The sequence below is a fragment of the Chanos chanos genome, chromosome 5, assembly GCF_902362185.1.
Source record: "Chanos chanos chromosome 5, fChaCha1.1, whole genome shotgun sequence".
NCBI lineage: Eukaryota > Metazoa > Chordata > Actinopteri > Gonorynchiformes > Chanidae > Chanos > Chanos chanos.
Window position 1 is genome coordinate 26,696,754 of NC_044499.1, and position 24,495 is coordinate 26,721,248.

Consider the following 24,495-nt stretch of genomic DNA (forward strand, 5'->3'; position numbering starts at 1 on the left):
TTACATAGCATTTACGTTATATTAGGTATTATAAGTAGTCTACAAATGATTTAAAGTATACAGGAGAATGTGCGTAGGTTATATACAAATACTACACCATTTTATGTAAGGGACTTGAGCAGCCATGGATTCTGGAATCCGCAGGGGGTCCTGGAACCAATCTCCTGTGGATACCAAGGGCCAACTGTATTGTTGATGGTGGATACTGTTCTGACAATTTAATTCTGGGGTGGTGGTGGCACTAGTTCAGAGTGAGTGTGAGTATAGTGGTGTGCTTAAACTCCTGACTGAGAGAATGGATTTAAGGTGACTTTGAAACCAGTGCTGTATTCATAGCACGATGCTGCACTGTCTTTCGCCAAGGCTTTAAAGCAGGAGAACATTTTCCTGCTCCTGTTTACAACCTGATGCACTTCTCCAAACTGATTCAGTGAAATAACATGCAGACTTTCCTCCGTAGTTTGGTGTCCGCTGGAACTTTCCATTGAGGTGTAAGAGCACGGTCTTCTGTTGCCCCCGTCACATTTTGCAGCGAGGGTTTCTATGAAACCAACACTTGTTGTGAGATTATTTACTATTTCTCTACCTCGTTGGGCTATCCCTTCCCCAATTCACTGTCAAATTTAGCTCCCCTACTTGGAAGGTGCTAATACCAAGAAAATAAGGACCCCGTAATGAAGTCCAAATTATTGCCTCATTCAAATTTAAATTATTTAATGTTTTTGCTTGATGATCTTTGCTTGTACTGTAAAATTTTACTGATGCTGATGTTAAACTTGTTTTGCTCACTCAGTAGCCTTGGAAAAAAAAGAGAAATTATTTAAAACCGTAAAATGACTGTCTTGCGATATGCCTGAGTATAAACTAACTTTTATGTATTCAGAGTTACTTTTATATATTCGGAATTACATTTATATATTCAGAATTACATTTATATGTTCAGCTTTACATTTATATTCAGACTTACATATATATATACAGTTACTTTTATATATTTGGAATTATATGTATAAATTCGGGCATATATTTATATATTCAGGAATTATATTTATATATTTCCTGTTTCCCCCCCCTATAGTATATATATATAAAACTTTAATCCTAAACTGACAAACTACTATGATTTAATATGATAAAGTTGTCTCTATACCTTAGACATCTGATGTCTTCTGACGACATCTGATATAGAACCAAATCTGGTTCTGTGTCCCATCCAACGGTAGACCTATTTCAAACACAAATTTGATTTATTTCTAAAGTCTGCAGCCAAATAGTTGCATTCATTTTTACACAGAACCAATATTTAGTTTTTCAGCCAAGCTTTAGACCACACCATAGCACAGAGACTGCTCTAAGTGATGAATGTGTATGCTGCTAGATTCAAGCACTTGACAAGCATTTGACATTGTAGATTATCATATAATTTTTTTATTAGGCTACAAAACCTTGTTGGCACACTCCTGGTTCAGATCCTACCTCAGCGACTTTTACCAATTTATGCATGTTAATTGTGTGTCATCTGATCATATTCAGGCATAGTACAGTGTTCCTCAAGGCTCAGTACTAGGGCTTCTGCTCTTCTCAGTGTATATGCTGTCTCTTGGTGGTATTATTCATAAACATAGTGTTAGTTTCGACTGGTATGCTGACGACACGCGGATATATATGTATTGGTCAGGGTACATGAGATGAACTTTCTCAGTTCTCCAAGAGAAATTGTTCAACAGAAATGGGAAGATACTGCACTCTCCTCAAAATGCAGAATAGTTATACAATACCAGTTCTAGACTTGACTACAAAATGCTCTTTTTTCTGGTTGTACCTCAGTGTCCCTAAACAGACTTAGAGCTGATTCAGAATACAGCTGCCAGGTAAAAGAGCCATAGATGCATGGAAAAAATGAACGCAGCAGCCCTGTACTGTCCTCTCTACAATTGCTTCCTATATCGTTCAGTATTATTCAAACTGAAGTTGTTCACTTGTAAAGCTCTAAACAGTCTTGCTCCCTGGTATTTTAGTGATCTGTTAATTCCTAATAATCCTCACAAAGGGCAGGTTATTTGACCAGTATTTCACCACCTAATTACATTACATTACGTTAATTTAGCTGATGCTTTTATCCAAACGACTTACAAGTGGGAAAACAATTCAAGCTCCAGGATAGCGAGAGACCTGAGAGTAGGCGCTAAGTGTGAGCAAGAAGTAAGAAGTAAGTGTAAGTTTCCTTCAAGATAGAGGCAGGAGAGTAGCTATAGAAGAGTAAGAGAGTAGGTATAGAAGGTGTGAGTAAGGCGTATTAGGGGGTTAGTGATGTTAGTAGTTAGGAGAGGAAGTGCTCTTGGAAAAGGTGAGTCTTCAAGAGGTTCTTGAAGATAGAGAGGGATGCTCGGATTTCAGTTGGTAGCTTGTTCCACCATTGGGGAACCACAAGCAGTCTGGACTGAGATTGCCTTGTAGGGATGGCAATGCCAGACGATGTTCCTTGGAGGAACGCAGCAGATGAGAAGGAGCATGAGAGTAGTTAGATGGGTGTGGACGCAGAAGTCACGCTATAAGTGAGCGTCAGTGACTTGAATTTGATTGGAGTGGCCATGGGTGGCCAGTGGAGGTCGGTAAGTAGTGGTGTGACATGTGCTCTCTTAGGTTGATTGAAAACCAGACGTGCCGCTGTGTTCTGGGCCATCTGTAGGGGTCTCACTGTGCATGCTGGCAGACCCGCAAGAAGGGCATTACAGTAGTCGAGGCAAGAGATAACCAGGGCTTGTACCAGGAGTTGGGTGGCATACTGAGTCAGGTAAAGCCTGATTTTCCCTATGTTGTAAAGAGCGAAGTGACACGACTGGGACACCGCCACAACCTGGTTGGAGAAAGATAGCTTGTCATCAATCATGACACCCAGGTTTCTTGCTACCTTGGTCAGGGTTAGGGATGAAGAGATGATTTTATATTGATATTGTGGTGGATAGATTGATTTGCTGGGATGACCAAGAAGTCAAGAGATTTAGCTGAAGGTGGCGTTCTTGCATCAAAGTGGATAAGTCTGAGAGACAAGCCAAGATCCACGCCAAGACTGTGGGATCATCTGGTGGGAATGATAGGTATAGCTGGGTATTGTAGGGGTTGCCAGGCCCGTAGACCATACTACCCATAATTCCCTACTTAGCCCCATGGGTAATCTGAACCCATCTTCTCAGCTTTCACTGTAACGGTATTGGATACAGCAATGGAACCAGATACCAGATACAGTGATGATGCAATTGCGCCATAAAACCACAGAAAAATCCAAATTCTTTCCCTCTCCAGCTCTCTCTCCAACTCTCTAACGCTCTCCAACTCTGTCTCTAGCAGCGGTTCGCTCTAGCAGCATCTCGCTAGCAGAGGTTCTCTCTAGCAGTGGGTGTCTCTAGCGGTTTGTTTCTACCTGCATAAAAAGACACTGTTACTCCCTGGCATTGGATCTCTCTGGCGAGTGATCCTATCTGCCTAAAGAGACACCATCTCTTTGCAGAAGAAAAGAGCTGAGAAACAATGAAGCGGGATATTTGTACCAAACTTCCAGGCTAAGTTTAATGTACTTTCTCTTGCACAGTTGCGACTTTAACTTCACTGGTTAATTATACTGTAACCAACGCAGTGTTCGATGGAAGAAAAGGCGACCGGATCCCTTTTCATTTTTTAAAATGTCGACGGACTAAATCAAGAACCCTTCAAGATCATCGGATGAGCGACGGTGCCCCGAAGATCTTCAAGCAACAAGGAAAAGAACTACTGCTCATCAGGCCACCAAAGATGCATCTTCGGTCGCCACGCAAGAGTGGTTCAAAGTAAGGCTGGCATCTGGGCACACTTTAGTCTTAATGTTGTATGCAGTTAACATGAAGAAAGTGTCGTTATTTTAATTCTTTTGTGATTAAAATGTACACACTGTATTTCACGCACAATTGGATTGTTATTTTCTTTTGTTTACAACTCATGAAGGATAGATCTTGCATGCGTTCTTTCCCTCTCTCTAACTCCCTTTGTCTGATTACACACACTTCAACTTTGGGATTACAGTGAGAGTTAAGGGTTGGGTAGAGTTGTTGGGTTTAGGGCCTACTTGAGACTAGCTCTCAAATTGGAGATCCTTTGTCTCTCTCTCTCACACACGCACTTCTTGTTGCCCATCCCCTCTCTCGTTGGTGCCTAGCACACACACTTGTGCATTACATTCTCATACCACACATACCTCTTGCCTGTGCGCCTAGGGACAGCCTCTCTCCCTCGCTCCTCCTTCTTTCTTCAGCTGGTCACACTCCCACGTACACGCACACTCTCTCTCTCTCTCTCTCTCTCTCCCTCTCTCACACATACACACGCACACACACACACACACACACACACACACACACACACACGCATGCATCTCTGCTCTAACACTCATTCAGTCTTACATTGAATACTTGTACATAGCCTCATTACCATCATATTACCATTTCCGCTTTGATCATTCTATTTGCTGCTGATAATTGAATGTACCATATCAGTATTAGTTTGCCAAGTAGTGTTGATCATGTTAATAAATAGTATCTGTAAACTGCTGTCCTGTTGGTTTCTGCCGCAATATTCACTGAATGCCAACCTCTGCCATCAAAGTACTCCCAATAGCCTTAGTCAACCTGGTTGTTCATGACTGTTATAGATTTAGTAGTGTAATTGCAATACATTAGTACTACAACACTCACTAGGACTGTCGCACAGTGTTACAACTAGATTATTGTATTAATTTTAGTAGTTTAATCATAAAGTATTAAATACCAAAATTAATGGTTAACAACTTTATGAGACTGATTTATATGAGACTGATTTGTTAAACCTATGGCACCTACATCTTTTGGTGTTCCCGTGTTAGGATTGCTATTGCACGTACAGTATCATCTGTGCAGCAGTGGTATGAGAAGCCATGCGAGCGGATAACCGGACCCAGGGAGGTGGTGTATATTACAAAGAGAAGGGGTCCCAGGACCAAGCCTTGGGGCACCCCTGTGGAGAGGTGATGGAATGTGGATGTTTGTCCTTGCCAGAATACGTTGAAAGTGTACCCAGTGAGGTAGGTTTTGAGCCAAGAATGTACTTTGTCCGAGATGCCCAAATCTGAGAGAATGGATAGCAGGATGCGGTGGCTGACCATATCAAAGGCAGTTGATAGGTCCTGCAGAATGAGCACTGAGGACTGACCTGCAGCTCTGGCTGCCTTTATAGTTTCTGTCACAGACAACAGAGCCGTTTCAGTTGAGTGGCCACTCTTAAAGCCTGACTGGTGTGTGTCAAAGAGGTCACGATAAATTCTGAAACCTGTTTGAAAGCAGCTGTGATGCTGTATGAGAAGGATGATAGGAGTGCTTGATAAACCGTGAGATCAGCGGGGTTGCTGGATTTACACCATTTTCTCTCAGCAGCTCTGAGATCAGTACGCAGCTTACGGATGGTAACAGTCAGCCACGGGCGAGGCTGGTTAGAGCGAGTGGGTTTTGTGGATAGAGGACACAGACTATCCAGGCATGAGCTTAGTGTAGAGCAGAGAGAATCTGTAGCATCATTAACCTCTAGTGAGGAAAAAAGTGCTAAGAGGAGGTAGAGCGGATGCGACCACTGAGGAAAAGTGGGTAGGAGACAGGTTGTGGAGGTTGCAGCAGAACAAGACAACAGGTTGTGAAACAGAGGCATGTTTCTGGAGGCATATAGTGAAGGAAATTAAGTAATGGTTAGAGAGATGCAGAGATGTGACCGTTAGTCCCTCAGTGGCACAGTTTCGAGTTAGAATGAGGTCCAATTCTTTGCCAGCTTCGTGAGTAGGATTGCTGGGGACCCTTTCCAAGTCAAAGGAGGATAACAGTGAGAGAAAGTCAGCTGAGTTGGGGTTGTCCAAGTGGATATTCATATCACCTAGGATGAGTAGCGGACAGCCATGATCGGGAATGGAGGATAATAGCATGTCTAGCTTATCCACAAAATCACCCATTTGTCCTGGTGGACGGTATATGACAACCACAGAGACTTTGATCAGAGCAGTCATCATAATAGCATGATACTCAAAAGAGGTGTAAATGTGTGGAGGCAGCAGTGGAGTGAATTTCCAGTTGTTGGATATCCAAATGCCAGTCCCACCCCCTTGCCTGGACTGGCGGGAGGAATGGGAAAAGGTATAGTTAGTAGACAGGGCAGCCGGGGTGGCAGTGTTTTCAGGTTTGATCCAGGTTTCAGTGAGAGCTAATAGCTCAAGTGATAGAAGGTTAGCATGTGTATTAATGATATCAGCTTTGTTAACTGCTGATCGACAGTTCTGTAACCCAGCAGAGAAAGAGGCATATGTGAAGAGTGTTGCAAAGAATGCAGGTTAGCCAAATTTCTTTGCCTTTTGCCATGGTGATACCTTCTGCGTGTACCGGAGACAACATGAATGGAGTGGAAGCGCATAGTTTATAGTGCTGATTAAAAAGTGTACGTTTAAGTGCATGGGCAAATAGGACCGTTTGCCTTGTTGGTGGCCTTGCTTGGTGGACTTGCACAGGTAGATTCGCTGGACTTGACCCAAGTAGAGCTTCACATGAGGAGGGCTGCATACAAGGGCTGACACTTCAGCAACAGTCGATATTGTATGACTTTGGTTTTACACGGTTGCTCGTGTGTCAGGACTGATTGCATCAAGCTGAGTATGCCCTTCGGATTACCAAGACAAAAGGTTTGAGTTTGTAGGCGTGAACTCGTTCACTGCCCCAAACCTCGCAACAACTGGCTGACAATTGGTTGCGACAATTTTGTGCAATTAATGTACTTTGAAGTGGCGGGATATAGCACACAGGAAGATTTGAGAATGAAATAAAGAAGTAGCACTCACATTACACTGCAGTCTCCACACGTACTGCGAGCTTATAATAAAGCTACACATTTTTGCTTCGTTGATCATATAGTCAAATGATCACACCACATGATGTCACTCCTGTTATGTATTTGTGTGTTGGTGGCATGCTCCTGACCATTTAGTTGACCATGTGTTGTTGGGGTGTTGGCTCTGTTAGATGACTGTGTGTTGGTAGGGTGCTGGTGTCCTATTAGTTGACTATGTGATGGTGGGGTGTTGGTTCCCTATAGCAGGCAGTGTTGGTGCCTGTTAGATCACTGTTTCTCAAAGTCTGGGGTGGGGTGAGGAAACTGCCAGGTTTGTACTTTCTATCATTATTTTAATGTAAACTTTCCCTGCTGAGAGATAAAAAGTTTACCATATAACAGGGTATACTTCAACTCGTAGGCAGCAGCAACCAATCTCAAGTATCACGCGTCTCTTGAATGTTGTAGCGTTATCTCTCTGTTTAATTTTCTTTTGAAAATATTACTGTGACAGTAGGTGTTTGCACAACATCCAGATCACATTATGTCCTATTTTATAAAACGTATTGTAAACATTAAGCAACGAATGACTGTATTTACAATCTGCATAGTGTAGCAGAACAATCTAGTTCACTACACAATTCTGGAACTATGAACTATGATGTCTCAGTAAAAAATACTGAAATTATTAATAATAATTCTCTTGTTAAAAAAACAAAACAAAACAACAAAAAAAAACAACTTAAAAGTGTCAAGAGAAGTGAAAAGTTTCCTGTAAAGATTGAGAATGCTACATGGGCGAACCCAAAATGATTTGAATGTTTTCAAACCTCAAATGAACTATGCATTCTTGCTGATAAACAGTCAGGTTTATAGCAAAGTGCATAAACAGCTTACTCTAGTGAATCTTTACAGAACAAGACAGCACTTTAATAACATTAATAGAAGTATAGGGTAATCCTCTGTCTTTGAATGAAAACACCATGCTTTTTCTGGCATTGCCAGAAAATGTAATGTGTGCGCATGCTTCAGATATTGGGATATTGCGGATATTGTGCGTGTTTGCCGTAGATTGGGCAGCTGCAAGTAGCAAATCAGTGATCAGAAACTGCTTGAAAGATGGAAGAAACGGGTTATGTAACGTGACATCAAACTATATCAATATAAACGCTACTGACTCATCCTATACCTCGTTTGAAAATATAACGATATACCTTAAATTGTCAATATACCGTCCAGCCCTGATGTCAGCGTCATCACTAATACCTGTTGTTTACCAAGGTAGACGCTTAATTCTCTTGCCATTTAAGTTACGTAGCTATAGCTATATTGTCAAAGCTACATGATATTGGTTACATTTTTCTATGCAAATTATGTTTATGAATACAGACACATTGTCTGAATTCATTTAATGTGTATGTTTTTAATGCACTAAATAGTTCAAATAAGGCAGTAGATAGACTGAATACCCTGTAAGTCTGAGGTGAATCTGATGCTTGTCTGGGAAGCATAGATCAGGCACAAGAGTCAGAGCTTCCTGATCTGCATGTGGAGAAGGAGACTCTGCACTCCAACCAAGCCTGTTTGAAAAGTTTTAGAAGTTGCTGAGTAAGAGTCTAAAACTTTGTCTGTGGCCTCAATCATTGAAACATGGCAGAGAAAAGCAAGGGAATGGCAGGAAGCTCATGCAGAGGATGGAGGTTGTGCTGAAGCTGACTTGTATGGGGGCTGGAACAAACATGGTTTCTCTAGCAGGAACCAAACTGAGCGCGTGCAGGAGCTCACATGAGGTATGCTCTAGACGTGAAAATGAGCACCTTGTTCCCAGCTTAATGTTTACAGTACAATGTCCAGAGTAGAATGTCCACAGATAAGGAAGAAGGAACAGGATTTGAAGTTAGATGGAAAAATGTGCTCCTTAAATACTGTGTTTGATTGGTATTGGTCTTTAGCTTTTCTTATGAACTTCATATATAGGTTTTATATACACTCAGAAATGACTATGTCTGTAATGATGCATCAGACAAGTTCAATGACACTGAATGCATTTATAATGATCACAAAAGTATTTCTATGGCATGAAGTGCTATGTCATAAATATGTCAGAAAAGTGGACTGTATGTAGAGTAACATACTATGGGGATGTTATTGTCCTTATGTAGGACACTTTAAGACAGCAGTGTTCAAACACACTGGACAGGTCACCAGTCCATTGCAGGGTGGACACACAGACAAACACAGTCATATCCAGGGGCAATTTAGCATCTCCAGTTCACCTAACCATGTCTTTGGACTGTGGGAGGAAACTGGAACTCCCAGTGGAAACCCACGCAGACACAGGGAGAACATGCAAACTCCACACAGAAAGGACCCTGGCCACCCGGCCGGGAATCAAACCCGGGACCTTCTGCTGTGAGGCGACAGCACTACCGCGCCACCATGCCACCCTTCTCAGTTCGGTTGTCCTTTTTATTTCTGATTCTCTATCCCTATGTGAAGATGCCTCTACAGTTTGTAAATCCAAGTTCACTTGTTCACTTCAAAACTTCATATTGCCATACCTTGATTCAAAAGCGAAAAACATGCACTAAGGGGCAAACTGTGACAATATAACCACACTTCTGACAATTAAATCACTTTAACTGACATTTGCTTCACAAGTCATTAGGCCACCTTTCGCTTGATCCCATCAGCCACTCACTGTTCCATGGCATAGCTCACCATATCTCAGATCTCTCCCCGATGAGTCCATCTTGAACCTTAAAAAGAAATTTTTACCTAGCCAAACAATAGTTATCTGATTATGCCTCTGCATTTTCCCCTTTGTTATTGGATCAGAAGTTCCCACTGAATTTTCAGCCGACTTAAACCTGCATGTTGGTGTTACAATGATGTTAACAAACACATACTCTGTCAAAAGGAATATATTCTTATGATACATGTTTGTCTGAGGAACTCTGCAGCATTTAGGCATCTACTGTTGTAATGTTTATCAGAGCAGCATTAGGGGGATCCTGACCGATATTCTCTCCTTTTCAATAAACCATTAGAACAGTCTGTTCTGCAAGAGTCCAGATATCAATGACTGCTGGCTCACATTAGGCAAGCTCAACAGCAGGGTGAAGTTAGTCAATGCTCTTTAATGATGTTTGAGTCTGCTTGAGTCTGACAATTCTATCAACACATACTATCCCTCTCTCTCTCTCTCTCTCTCTCTCTCTCTCTCTCTGTCTGTCTCTCTCTCTCTCTCTCTCCCTCCCCTCTCTCATACACACACACACACACACACCATGTATGCAGAGGATTGGAAAGGAACGATACTCTAATGATATCTACAGTGCAATCTCCATTTCTCCTCATCAGGTGCTCAGTGTTCTGCTTGCTTAGCACCTTATCCAGGCAGCTCTGTCTTACCCAGGAAGTCCATTCTTATCCAGGGGGTCCATTCTCTCCATCTCAGGGCACAGAGAGGAAGGAGAAAAAGAACTAGAAAAAGAACACAGGGAAGGTTAATATTATCAGTTAGCTCTCCAGAAGTGTTTGCTTCAGCATGTCAAACGTACAAAATTGTTCTTTTTTCAACACTTCCAGAGGTTTCAGTGGATTATTTGACAGGTTTAAAGTGCATTTGATGAAGAGGAAGAAATTTACACCTTGTTCATGTCTGTAACATTAAAAATGTATGCGTTAGCTAATCAAATTCCAAACCTGGGAAGATAGGTAATCACTGGAAGGAGGCAAACATTGCTTTCAAAATCTGCTCAACTTAAATGAATCATTCAGAACACCTGTGTAAGAGTTTTCTCTTAAATTTCACACAGCCAACTGGCTGCACAGATAGACTAAATTTGGTTCTGAAATTAATATTTTCAAAAGATAAATGAACACTACAGGTGCTTTTATAACAATTTTATCTCTGTTTTTATGGTTCTTTGTAATCCTGCTCTACCTGTTAAAAGACACAAATGAGAGGACAACAATTGTGGTCTGGTTATTTTCTGTTGCTGACCTAGTGGTCTCAAAGTAATGACAGGCAAATGTTGCCTTGGCGTTAATGATGACAAGAACCTTGTTAATCTCACGTCCCACACTGCAACCCATCCAGCTGAGAAAAACACCTCAAACACCTGCCAAAATATCGGCAATTACAGGCTAATTGCTCGTGAATGTTTCTGCGAGTCCGGGTAAACCATTCTTTTTGCCCAGATGGACAGTTTTTAATGCTGTTTGCCGTTAATGTTTTCTCCTCAGGTGCTTGTATCCAGAGAACATTGACTAACTGCCCTGGTTCATCATATGCAAATACCTTATTAATTACCCCAACATAATGCTCACATTTAAGACATCAAAGCTCCGCAGTTCTTTCTTGGAATGGGACCCAGGTTACAAATGCCTACGTGTGCACTTTCTCAGAGGTCTTTTCAAGCAACGGCAAAATTTCCAATTTGCATTTCCTTCCAAACAAATCCCTTGTTTGATATTGTTATGTTGCACTTTTAGAAACAACTTTAACAATAGATATTTCCAGGATAGCAGATTTAGCATTCTACAAAATGGATTTGGCAACTAATGGAGAACCACATATATAAACAGTTACAGAGGCTAATAAAATTCATTATTTGCTTTAATGTCTCTGAGGACTACATTGTGCCAAAATTTCCATGTTCACAGAAAGCTACGTCAGCATATTTTTTTCTGATCAGAAAGATCAACCTCAGTAGAAATGAATGAAGTTAGTAGTGGAGTTCTAGTAAAGGCTGAGCAATAATTATTTATTATATGTTTTTCTCAGTCTTCTATTCAAGCGCACATGACTGTTCAGGAAGTCACAGCTTAAACATGTTTGTAATCAAATACCTTGCAGAAAAAGTTCTATAACCATCTTTCTGTCATCTTTGTTTGGGATTATTGTACATGAAGTCCATCACTTTATAAAAGGCACTTACTTTCTATGTTCACCATTTAAAATATTGAATTTGGATATTCTAATGTTCTAGTGTTGCTGGTAGCAAGTGAAAACTGAAGCGCTTTCTGTTCGATTTGCAGATTCCCTCTGGTGAAGCAAACAGTAAGAGTGTCAAAAAGAGATGTGTAAGAGTTGTGCCAAGTTCAAATTAACAAACATCTGAATTATGCCAAAACTACTACAATCACTGTAGCATCTCATTTATCTCAGTATCTCATTTCAGCACAGATATGGATGGAATAACCTCAGTAGCAGAGAGTTTCTCCCCACAAGGCAAAAACAATCCAATGCATTCTAATGTCAAGCAGATCAGAGGGTATGAAGCAGATCAGAGGGTATGCTCAAAGGACAGAGGTCCTTAGTGAACAAATCCCCACACTTCACACAATATTATGGTCTATGAAAATTCGCCATAATCACATAATAAAAGTATTAGACTTCCTTCCTTTTTAAGACTAGATTTGGTCTATACCTCATTGTCACAGCCTGCACCTCCGTTTTGGACTTTTGGTTTGACATGTCTTTGTTCTCCTGTTCTCTGTCTCCGCCCCTCACCTGTTCCCGTTTGTCTAATTATTACCTTGTTAATTTCACCCAATCCTGTTTTGCCCTGATTAGTTCTCCTTCTATTTATGCCCTAGTGTTTGCCTTGTCTTTTGTCTATCGTTGTTTGTGTTTTTGCACACTGTTATGCTGCACCTTTTTGTTAATGGCTTTTGTTATTAGTTTACACCTGTATTTTGATCTTCGTTTTAAGTAAAGTCTTCCGTTTTTTTTCACCCACATCATCGTGTCTTTGCACTTGGGTCCTGCACCACACTGCCAGCGTGACAGAACGATAGACCCAACAAGGACCCAGCAGACACTTCTGTCTCCCAGGCAGAGACGGCTCCAGCTCCTGACCTGGGTGCGGCGGGGCTCCCTCTCTCGGTAGGTTCTCCAGCCCCTAACCCGGGGGGGGAATTTTTTGGGGGGGGGGCTCCCAGCCCTAGACCCAGGCACCACATGGACTGTGGTGCTGGGCCCAACCATCTCTGGGGCTGTGTCCGCTCCTGGGTCTCCTGTCTCTGCCACCCTGAATCCCCTGAATCCCCCTCTTCGAGCAGTGACTCCGAAGGCTCCATGGAGGGTGCGCTGCCCAGCGCGAGGAATGCGCTGCCCGGCGCACCATGGAGGGTGCGCTGCCCAGCGCGAGGAATGCGCTGCCCGGCGCACCATGGAGGGTGCGCTGCCCGGCGCACCATGGAGGGTGCGCTGCCCAGCGCGAGGAATGCGCTGCCCGGCGCACCATGGACGGTGTGCTGCCCAGCGCGAGAAATGCGCTGCCTGGCGCACCATGGAGGATGCGCTGCCCAGCGCGAGGAATGCGCTGCCCGGCGCACCATGGAGGATGCGCTGTCCTGCCCTGTTCCTGAGGCCGCTTTCCCGGCCCTGGTCAGCTCCCATGCTGACGCCCTGTCCTGGTCAGCTCCCATGCTGACGCCCTGTCCTGGTCAGCTCCCATGCTGACGCCCTGTCCTGTTCCCGAGGCCGCTTCCCCGATCCAGCTCGGCCGACGTCGAGGCTGTTTTGAAGAGTCTGCTCCATTCCTGTTCCTGCGGCCGTTTTGGAAAGCCCGCTCCGGTGTCCGATCCAGGCAACTCCTCACCTGCTCCGCCGCAGAGGGGACCCATCAGCAGCACCTTCGGTCATCCCTCTGTGCGCCCCCCCCACCCACCCGGTCTGTTCTGGACTTTGTTTTTGTTTTGGGTCGTCTGGGAGCCGCCCCTTAAGGGGGGGGCTCTGTCACAGCCTGCACCTCCGTTTTGGACTTTTGGTTTGACATGTCTTTGTGCTCCTGTTCTCTGTCTCCGCCCCTCACCTGTTCCCGTTTGTCTAATTATTACCTTGTTAATTTCACCCAATCCTGTTTTGCCCTGATTAGTTCTCCTTCTATTTATGCCCTAGTGTTTGCCTTGTCTTTTGTCTATCGTTGTTTGTGTTTTTGCACACTGTTATGCTGCACCTTTTTGTTAATGGCTTTTGTTATTAGTTTACACCTGTATTTTGATCTTCGTTTTAAGTAAAGTCTTCCGTTTTTTCACCCACATCATCGTGTCTTTGCACTTGGGTCCTGCACCACACCGCCAGCGTGACACTCGTCTGCAACTGCCTGAACTTGGTTTACATAAGAAGCTCTCATACACAATATCGAAATCATGTTAAAACATTTATTGATTTTCATAAATGTGTTTGTGTCTGTGATATTGACTGAAATGGACTATGATATAAACAATATCACAGTTACAGCATCACAGTCAATTACATTCACTGTCATACTCACTCAAATCTCACTGAGAAAAGTCTATTACTTTTCCACTTTTTAAATTCATTCTTATGTGTAATAGAAAACTTGGAAAATGGAAATTTGAGGGTGTGGTTGACAGGGATGAGTGACTGTCCTTACCGTGCTTCTCTGTTCTGGAGTCATAGATGTCCTGGAGGGTTTGCAGGCTGTATCTGATGACTTTCTCTGCAGATTGTCTAACACACCACAGTTTGACTCTGGCCAACAGACAGGGTTGTGGATGTTTTGTAAGAATGGATTCAGCAGTAGCTTTAACTGCCATAAATATTATTCATGTCATTATTTGATGTGTTTTGTTTACATATTATTCATATTATTTATATAATTTCTTTCCATGAATATTGAATAGTTTTTTTATTAACATTATGCAGGACGTATGTTTACGTTCTATGTTGTACAGGGACACATTTAGTTGTAGCAATCTCCTCCAAGAAGAAACGTGAAAGCAGGAGAAGTTATATAAGGTTAAAAGTTTAAGAGTTTAAAAATGATGGCCATTTATTGAAAATTTTATGTTTGTGGACTCATTCCCTCTTGGTTGTGTGCAGCCAGTGAGGTATGTTTATTACGTGTTTTATTTATTGTTAGGTTTCAACAGTGTGTGTGTGATATGAATCTGTGCTTGTTCTGTACATTGTTGTGTATTTGAACAATTCAGTGGTGGATTTGATGATGGTGATGTTGACTGAAGTGCAATTAAGATGAATAAATCTATCAGTAACAGAAGTACCACGGTGTCATGTATTTCCTGGAGGGAGTTGTTACGCTCAGCCTAGGGGTTACCAAGCATAACAAAAGTGACTCCCCCTTTCCCTACTCCCAATGATGACCTTTGCCAACGAATACAGTCCAAAATGTGAAATGATTTATTTACAGGTTGTAGTGATTAGCATCGGGGTGAGCATGGCCAAAATAACAAACAAAACAATCTATAATATACCAACTAAATAACCTACTTCCCAAAAATAAAAGAAGAAGAAAATACAGAATTCTTCCCTAACTCCCCAACGAAAGAAACAGGAGAAAACAGAGAACAAAAATTGCTTCACACCCTTATGTACAACAAATCTTAATCAAACAAACACATAGACTTATAACAGATTCAATAAATGTTCTCCAGAAAATATATACAACGAGTTATCAAAAAAACACAGCAAAAGAGCACAATCAAGTTGGGCCAGGAAAAGCAGGGGTGACCGGCATCTGGAGCGGTGTCTTTTTAAAAATGGCACCGTCAGGCTGTGGGCCAATCCTTGACCGGCACCTGCTATTGAACACATTAAGTAGAATCAGGTGTGCTTATGTTGGAATTCAACAGACACTGGAATGGAATGGCTGCCATACATGTAGAGATGATGATTTAAGAGAAATTTGGAGTGGTCTCTTAATTATTTCCATACACACACACACACACACACACACACACACACATATAAATATATACCAATACCTGGTGTTCTTTCCAATACCTTTCTGGGCCCCGCTCATGTACTGAGCCGAGTGCCTACTCATTTTATATGATGCCTGACAGGGAGCTCCCATGTTGTGCAGACACACACACACACACACACACACACACACATATATGTGTGTGTGTGTGTGTGTGTGTGTGTGTGTGTGTGTGTGTGTGAAAGGTATCAGAAAGAACACCAGTTATTGGTATATGTGTGTGTGTATGTCTGCACAACATGGGAGCTCCTTGTCAGGCATCATATAAAATGAGTCGGCACTTGGCTCAGTACATGAGTGGGGCCCAGAAAGGTATCAGAAAGAACACCACCTACTGGTAGATAAGACAGTCGCTTGAGACTGCAAGACCAGGCAGACCAACCTGTGCACCGCCTGGATTGACTACAAGAAAGCCTACGACCTGATGCCTCACACATGAATCCTGGAATGCTTGGAGCTGTATAATATCAACAGGACGCTAAGAGCCTTCATCAAGAACTCAACAGGGCTGTGGAAAACAACACTAGAGGCCAACTTCAAACCAATAGCAAACAAAGTCGCCATCAAGTGCGGTGTCTACCAAGGAGATGCATTGTCCCCGCTGCTGTTCAGCATATGCCTGAACCCCCTCAGCAAGATCATCACAAAAAGTGGCTACGGCTACAGACTACGGAACAGAGCAACCATTAGCTACCTCCTCTACACGGATGACATCAAACTGTACGCCAGGAGTGAGCGAGACATTGACTCACTGATCCACATCACTAGGATCTACAGATGGTAACAAAGGGAGGAAAGGTAGTCAGAACTGAGGGGATTGTACTACTACAGGGCAGCATAGCAGATGTCGAGGAAAGCTACAAGTACCTTGGAATCCCATAGACAAATGGGAATGACGAAGAGGTTGCTAGGAAAGCAGCAACTGCGAAATACCTGCAGAGAAGTCAGCTGAATGGGAAAATAAGGTCTGGCAATCAACACCTACACCCTGCTGGTCATCAGATACCCTGCTGGAGTAATAAGCTGACCAAATGAAGAAATAGAAGCCTCTGACATCAAGACAAGAAAGCTCCTTACAATGCATGGAACATCAACGTCAAGAAGAAGGAACATACCAAGAAATACCAAGGGCTGAAAGGAGAGCTAGAAAAGATGTGGAAGGTGAAGGTAACAGTGGTCCCTGTGGTAATCAGAACACTCGGAGCTGTGACCCCCAAACTGGTAGAGTGGCTCCAGCAGATCCCAGGAAGAGCATCCGAGATCTCTGCCCAGAGGAGTGCAGTCCTAGGAACAGCTAAGATACTGCGTAGGACCTTCAAGCTCCCAGGCCTCTGGTAGAGGTTGGAGGGGAAAGAAGACTGCCCACAGAGGCCAGGGGGGAATTTTTAATATATATATATATATATATATATATATATATATATATATATATACGCGTGTGTGTGTGTGTGTGTGTGTGTGTGTGTGTGTGTGTGTGCGCGCATGAATCAATTTGTACGTGGATGGCACTTGGATGTGATCTGAAGTCAGGTCAGTAGGTTTTGAATATGGGTTTTCATTGTGGCCGTTTTCATGCACTTTCTTACAGAGCTACAGAAATCAGCCTTATGGGGATATTTTGAGAGCTTCTAAAACTTCTTCTACGTTATGAACTCTAACCCGAGCACTAAAAATGGATCACTAGGACAGAGACTGTTTGCAAATAATTATTCTTAAGGCTCTATTCTCAAAATCCTTCTTTTCTTTTCCTGGAAGATATTTCAATATAAATGACAGGATTTTCAAGCTTATCTTGCAAAATTAGCAAAAGGAATCTGGCAAAATTATAGTACTTAAGGTACGATATATTAGCAACACACATTTTAGGATTCACTGACAGGAATTCTTTCTTTCTGCCTCAAAAATCTGAAGTAACAATAGGTCAATAGACATCTTCATTATTAGAGACAATAATAATCAAATTCAACTCTTTATTTTTATAGGTAATATGCCACAGAATCAAATTTTGTAGGGGGGGTTCATGTCCCTGTTTTGTTAGACCTGTATGGACTAAATTATGGAACCTGCCCTGCTCTGAAGCACAAATCTGGGCTATTTGTGGTGCATGTCATTTTTCACCGCATGCACTTAAAACATAGCCCTCAGTGGCCTAAAACATTTTTTTTCATCACCACAGTTGTGCAATCCTTCTCCCCATAGATGGGCAGATGTGTGATTAGTTTCTTTAGTTAACAAGTTTTTTTAATTTATGTGTCCATGCCAGTACAACTGTTGCACATCAGGTGGCATGCTATACAATAAGATGCAATTAAAACCACAGTAGAAAATAACATTGGAAGTCTAATCATTTTGTTTAAGGGACAATCAAGGTTTTTAGACATGGAAAAAAAGAAAAAAAGAAGAAAAGGGAGAAAAAAGTTTTTTTGATATATTTATCTTTATCTTATGTCCAGTCCAGACAGATACAGTCTGTCTCTACTTCTCCATTTTGATCATCATATAGTCTGTCACAAATAACAAACAAGCTCTCTGTATGTGCCAACCATACAGTCCCTACTGTTACTTTATGTGCCAACTGCAGTCTCTACTGTTAGTATATGTGCCAACCCCACGGTCTTTACTGTTACTATATATGCCAACTGCACAGTCTCTACTGTCATTTTTTGTGCCAATTGCACAGTCTCTACTGTTACTATATGTGCCAACTGCACAGTCTCCTCTGTTACTATATGTGCCAACACCACAATCTATACTGCTACTATATGTGCCAACTGCACAGTCTCTACTGTTACTGTATGTACCAACACCACAATCCCAACTGTTACTGCGTCAGGAGACTATGTACTTAAATAAATGCATGACATTGTAACATGAAACAATATGCGAATGTAATTTCACCTGACTGGATTGATTATTCTCATTGTGTACAACATAAGAATGTCAAAATCATATGTGCCACTCATCCATTATTTTTGAATACTTTTAATGTAGCTAAAGAGGTCATAAGAAAATGATCTTCATCTTATGGTGGTCTGGGAGGCCAGGAGGAAGGAGGCTGATTGGTGGATGAAGAATCAAACAAATCCCACGGCTCTCTGATCTCTCTTTGTTTACTCGCTTTAAAGTTAGACAACAGACATTGCATTGGTTTCAGGGCGTCAGCTTCACAATGTTGCTGGGGATGGTTAAAAATATTGATTGGGAAAAGCTGAACTGATTCTTCTTCTTCTTCTTCTTCTTCTTCTTCTTCTTCCTCTTCTTCTTCTTCTTCTTCTTCTTCTTCTTCTTCTTCTTCTTCTTCTTCTTCTTCTTCTTCTTATTAGTTAAACCATACACCTCCCTCTTTGGAGGACCACTGTTTTATACATACAGCATATAAGGGAAATAAACAAATATTATATAACAAATAATATATAACACATCAAATATTAATATGGAGACAGATATCAACATTTTTGTGGGAAAACACCAATTGTTTACATTGTTACTTTTCAACAAAATGTCAATAAAATGTTCATAAAAAATCATAAGGACTAAGGTCAGGGTTTTGGCTAGGCACAGTAAATATCTAACCTTTTATGAGACCATTATTAATTATCAAAAGCAAACTTATTTCAGAACGAACACACACACAGAGTGAAAACAAAAACCAGCAGGATCCTCGCCCTCCAGGACCAGATTCTGACATGTGTTTTAAGGGGTTGAAGCTGTTTGCATGTGTGTGTCCTGTGAGGTACATCTAATAAGAAAAAAAAAAACAGAAAGGGAAGATTATTCTGATCTCAGATATTATTTTAGTTGTAGTCCATGTAAGCTCACTCCTGTAAGTTTGACCCTATCTGGTTGCTTCAGCCTACTGAAAGAGTAAACACATGCAATAATATCTCATTACAGTGTTGTACAAAACTTCTGTTTCCTACTTAAACATTCCCTTATGTTATTAACGTGTTTTCTCTATTCTTTTCTGAGAACTTAGGTCGAAAACCTTTGAGACATTTTGTATTTTGTATGCATTGCTCAACCTGTCCATTTGACTGTATTTGACCTACTTACCTAAAGACAAATGCTGTCTGGCTGGAAGAAGTATTTTAAAAAAAAATTGGTTCTGTCTCTCAAATCTGATAGATCTGTGTTAATTCAACTGTCAAGGTCATGGACAAAGCTTTGCCAGACACATTTAATCATGTTTGTCGCTTGCAGCAGACACAGTATACTATGGAGCAGAGAGAACCACTGTGGTGTTATAACTGCTGTTGTCACTCACAGGAAACTCACTAGTGGGGAGATCCTATTTTCAGATCTCACCATCAGTTCTTCAAATACTTACCACCATACCCAGTATTTATGAAAACACCTCTATGGAAAAAGTATTCAAAAATCAAGAATCAGTCATGCCAGTGGGCAAAGGTGCCTTATGACTGGGCCCAAAACCACTTCATTATTGTCTTTTCTTATGGCTGTGCCCACACTGACTAGTTTTGGGACATAGTTCATGCCATACTATTTATCCTCTGTGACAACTGCACTTAGGGTAAAATCAGTGCCCTGACAGACCTCAGCACCCTAACAGACTTCAGCGCTCTAACAGATCTCAGTACCCTGACACACCTCAGTGCCCTAACAGACCTCAGTACCCTGACGGACCTCAGTACTCTGCAGCCATGGCAGAGCAGTGGCAACGAGGCATTGCTGGTGGCTCATCAAAAAGCACACTTGTGCCACGTTGAAGATAAGCTACCAGATAAAAGAGCAGTTCTTGGAGAGGTAAGCAAAGAATTCAGATGTGACTTAAGAGTGTGCATTTCTTCCCTCTCTCACCGATTTCAGCTGAGCTGTGGTCTAGAATGAGCACTGTCAGCTAAATGGACCAGTGGAAGAATGAATCCTGTCAACCAAGTGGACCAGTGCAAGAACCATCACCTGCCACCTTTGAGACAGGGATTTGACTCATGGTCCCAACATGATAAAATCAGCAACGTTGCCTTGTCCATCCACAAGTGCCAAACAACTCAAAGGCCTTATATGTACTCTATATTTCCTCAGAGGTTTTACCTTCACTAGCTGCTCTATTTGTGGATATGGTCTAACCCTGACAGCGCTTGGGTCACAAATTAATGCTCAAAGAATAATTCAGTCACTAAACATGACGTGTGTTCTGGATTAGCATGATAATGCATGGACACAGATTGACATGTGAAACATGGTATTGCTTTAGAACTTTTCATCTAATGCAATGGGTTATTCAGTGCCTTCTCCTTGTCCTGTGGCATCTTTCTCAAGATGAAGTAGCATAGCTGACGTACGATGTAATGTCCATCTTTGGCATGGTTCTTTTCTCCCGCCGAACATTTTGAAAAGACAAAGGTACAAATCATTTCATTTGATAAACAGTCAGTAGAGTCAGAGATAAATGACCAAAACCTCTGTTGTCTGTCATATATGCAGTTGAAAAAAATCTGATATGTGATTATGGTCCTCATGAAATTCATCAGGAAATCTTATTTTACTACAATTAAAATTATAAGCCATATATTTTACTATGTTTATACTGACTGATCTTACTCACATTAAAATAATCACACTGCTGACATGACTCTTTCCAAATGTGTTGTCGTGGTGTCGGGCGGACACTCTGCAGCTTTCAGAAAGAAAAGGACATTTGTTAACGTTTAATGTTCCTTAGTAATTAAAGTTGCAGTTGTGTAAACTCTCTGCCTCTTTTTGACCCTTCCTTATCTATTTCTGTCACTCTCACTCTGCCTCTCTATCCCCATCCCCTTTGATTCTAGTTCTCTCTTTATGGGCCAGGCCTCCCTGCGTTCAGGACCAATGCACACCGAAGCAGAAACCGCTCACTGTAACACCTAACAGACGCCAGGCTCGACGTTTTAGCGTGGCAGCCCCCAGACCATTTGGTCAAATGCTGATAACATTTAATTGCGAGGGAGACTAGATCACTTTGGGAGGTTAGTTTCCCTGTGAGAATGGAATTCAGACCATGCCACAGGCCCCATCTGCATTGCTCCACTCGGGCACAAACTATGTAGAACAAAAGATAAATGAAACTAACCATAGGATATTATCAATTAAATACGCATATGGAGTCATAACTGTTCCTATAGTCATAGAAGCGTGGTAGGACTTAAAAATAACTAGGAGCCAAGTCAAGAGCAGCAATTTTATGACCATTGGTGTAACTGTGCTGTTTTTAATAATAAAGAAACCATATTTGGTCTCTTCTTCTTCGTCCCTTTTCTCTCTTTCCCTTACTAACCTTTTGTGTGTAATCAATACACTAGAACATCACTCAGATAGTTCTTTTGGTTAAACGTGCCTCTTTGTGAGTAATGCCTCATACTGCGTAGTTGTTCATTCATATATACTTTAGGTAACGAGGATATTGTTATTGTCTACCATTAGTTGTTTGTCTTGTTGTGAATAGTTTGGATGCTGTTGTATATGTGTATAGTGGATGTGCCTAAATTCCACCTGATTTCCAATTTATTCAACGTTAGATTCATTCTGTACCGTTTCAATTTGACCGTTGTAATAAACATGTATGTTTGTATTCCTACTCTTTGAATACGAGATAAGTTATTTCCAAATTACTGAATGTGGTGATCCAGGAACTTAGGTAGAAGTATTGAATTAAAAGAGTATTATTGTACCTGCTACTTTAATGCTGTTATTTATTATATGAGCATTTGAAAGGCCAAGCCATCAGCTAACAACTGTGGTCACACGGATGCCCAAAAACCTCCGTCTAACAGCTGTATTCAGACATTTGCGGGAGTTTTCAGCAAAGTTCTGCGGGCATCCAAATACTTCCGGCAAACAGCAGGTTTGGCAGAAGTTTACTTTGTCCGGATATTTCCAAATACACAACTTTTCATGCAGTGTTAGTGGTGCGTTTTCCCTGATTGTCGAGTCACTGATTAACAGTTTTACTTTCTGACTCTTCCATCAGTGCTGGGATACACCTATGTTCCTCTTGCCAGTCTCCATTGATTTCGTGGAAAACTGTCCTCATGAAGGGTGATGATTAACCTTCGTATTTCTCCTATCCTTTTGCCATATTTGTCTTTGCTAAAGATTACGGAGGTATTCCTTCCTCCACCTTGCCCAGAATTCATTTGCCAAGAACTACACCTTGCGCCATCTCTTGCATAGATATAGATGCTAACTCACAAATCAGAAGGTGGCAATATTATGTTGGACTTCATCATGAGGTTGGGCGTGAGAGGTTCAAGACTTGTTGGATCATTTAAGTGTTCTGTTGTCAGTGGTCTGCTATTTATAATAGCCATCACTTCATACAGAAAGGTTCTGAGCGAGGCACTGTCAAGTCTTAGCAGACTGATCAAGGATTGCTGCTAGAACACTTCTCATCATCCTGATTTGTCTCGCCCATACACCTTCCATGTGGCTTGATGATGGGATGTTCATTATGAACTCACATCCATGTTCTTTCAACTGTCCATGATCCAGGTCCCTCATTGCATTCATGAACTCTTTTTTTGTGCCCACAAGGTTGGTGCCTCAATCACATCTCAGCTGTCTTACGTTTCCATGGATTGCAATGAATGCATGAAATGCATTGATGAAAGGGTCTGTAATAAGATCATCAAGCTTTTCAATATGAATGGCTTTAGAACACATACAGGTGAAAAGAAGACCATACTTCTTCAGTTCCTTTCTCGCTTGCCACAACATGTGAATGTAGGTGTCATTTCCGTTCTTTCCCTGAGCGAACTCCTGGTCTTTTATGATCCACCACGCCTACTTAGATCAAACGGTGCAGGCCATTTTTTGGTACCTCGAGTTGTCACAGCTACAGCAGAGCCTTCTCTTACAGAGCCCCACAGTTATGGAACAGCCTCCCATTTAATGTTCGAGACTCAGACACAGAATCTATGTTTAAGACAAGGCTGAAAACGTATCTGTTTAGCCAAGCCTTTTGCTAACAGCACGGTGGAGTGGGTGGCCGCCTTGTGTCACAGAGTACCCTCATGTCCGTATTACCTTCTAGCTCTCCCTTTTTGCTATGCTGTAATAGCTAGTCTTGCTGGAGTCCCTGCCTGCACTCGGCACATGATGTACATTTTCCCTTAACCATTATGTGGAAATGAACATATCGAACAATCTCTCTCTCTCTCTCTCTCTCCCTCTCTTTCTCTCTCTCTGTCGAGCCACATGTGCTACTCCTGAGATACCAGTGATCCTGACTCCTCCTGCCCTTTGGACCGATCCATCCTGGTGTTATCATCTTTCATCCCCCTGTCAGCCTCCTGTTATCATCGCCATCCCCTTTGTTTCATGCTCTGTATTTACTTGAAATTGTAATTGCCCGCTGGGTCGGCACCTATTGCACACCTGTCTGGCCAAGTAGGGGTTTCCTCTCTCTGTGGTCCCCCACGATTTCTCCCATTTTCCCATTTCCCTTTTGGGTTTTTGGGGAGTTTTTTCTTGCCCGCCATGAGGATTAAGTCAGGGGGTGCCGTCCTGTTTTGATTTTGATTGTTGTGGCATACAAAGCCCTTTGAGACTGTAAACAGTGATATTGAGCTCTAAATAAGCTTGAAACTTGAAACTTTCCTCTGGCAAATCTGCCATCTTTGGATCTCGTTTGTTCCTTCTATACTTTCTGCACATTGTGCACTTGTAAACATGTGAGGCTACTGCACTGCTGCATCCTATGATCTATATGCCATTGGATCGCAATTAATTTACATTTGCAATGAATTGCTCTTCCTTGATGATGCACCTTCTTGTGGTAGTGCTTGATAAGTAAAGAAGACACATGACTTGCCTTTGGTCCAATGGCAGGATGACATGTGGGTTAAGGCCAGATCTCGTCAAACATCCT

At 41.9% G+C, this 24,495-nt stretch overlaps 1 pseudogene; it reads right to left on the reverse strand.

Annotated features, from left to right (window-relative positions):
* Positions 1 to 2,320: 2,320 nt before the first annotated feature.
* LOC115812350 (uncharacterized) lies at positions 2,321 to 6,328 on the reverse strand (annotated as a pseudogene).
* Between the last annotated feature and the right edge of the window lie 18,167 nt (positions 6,329 to 24,495).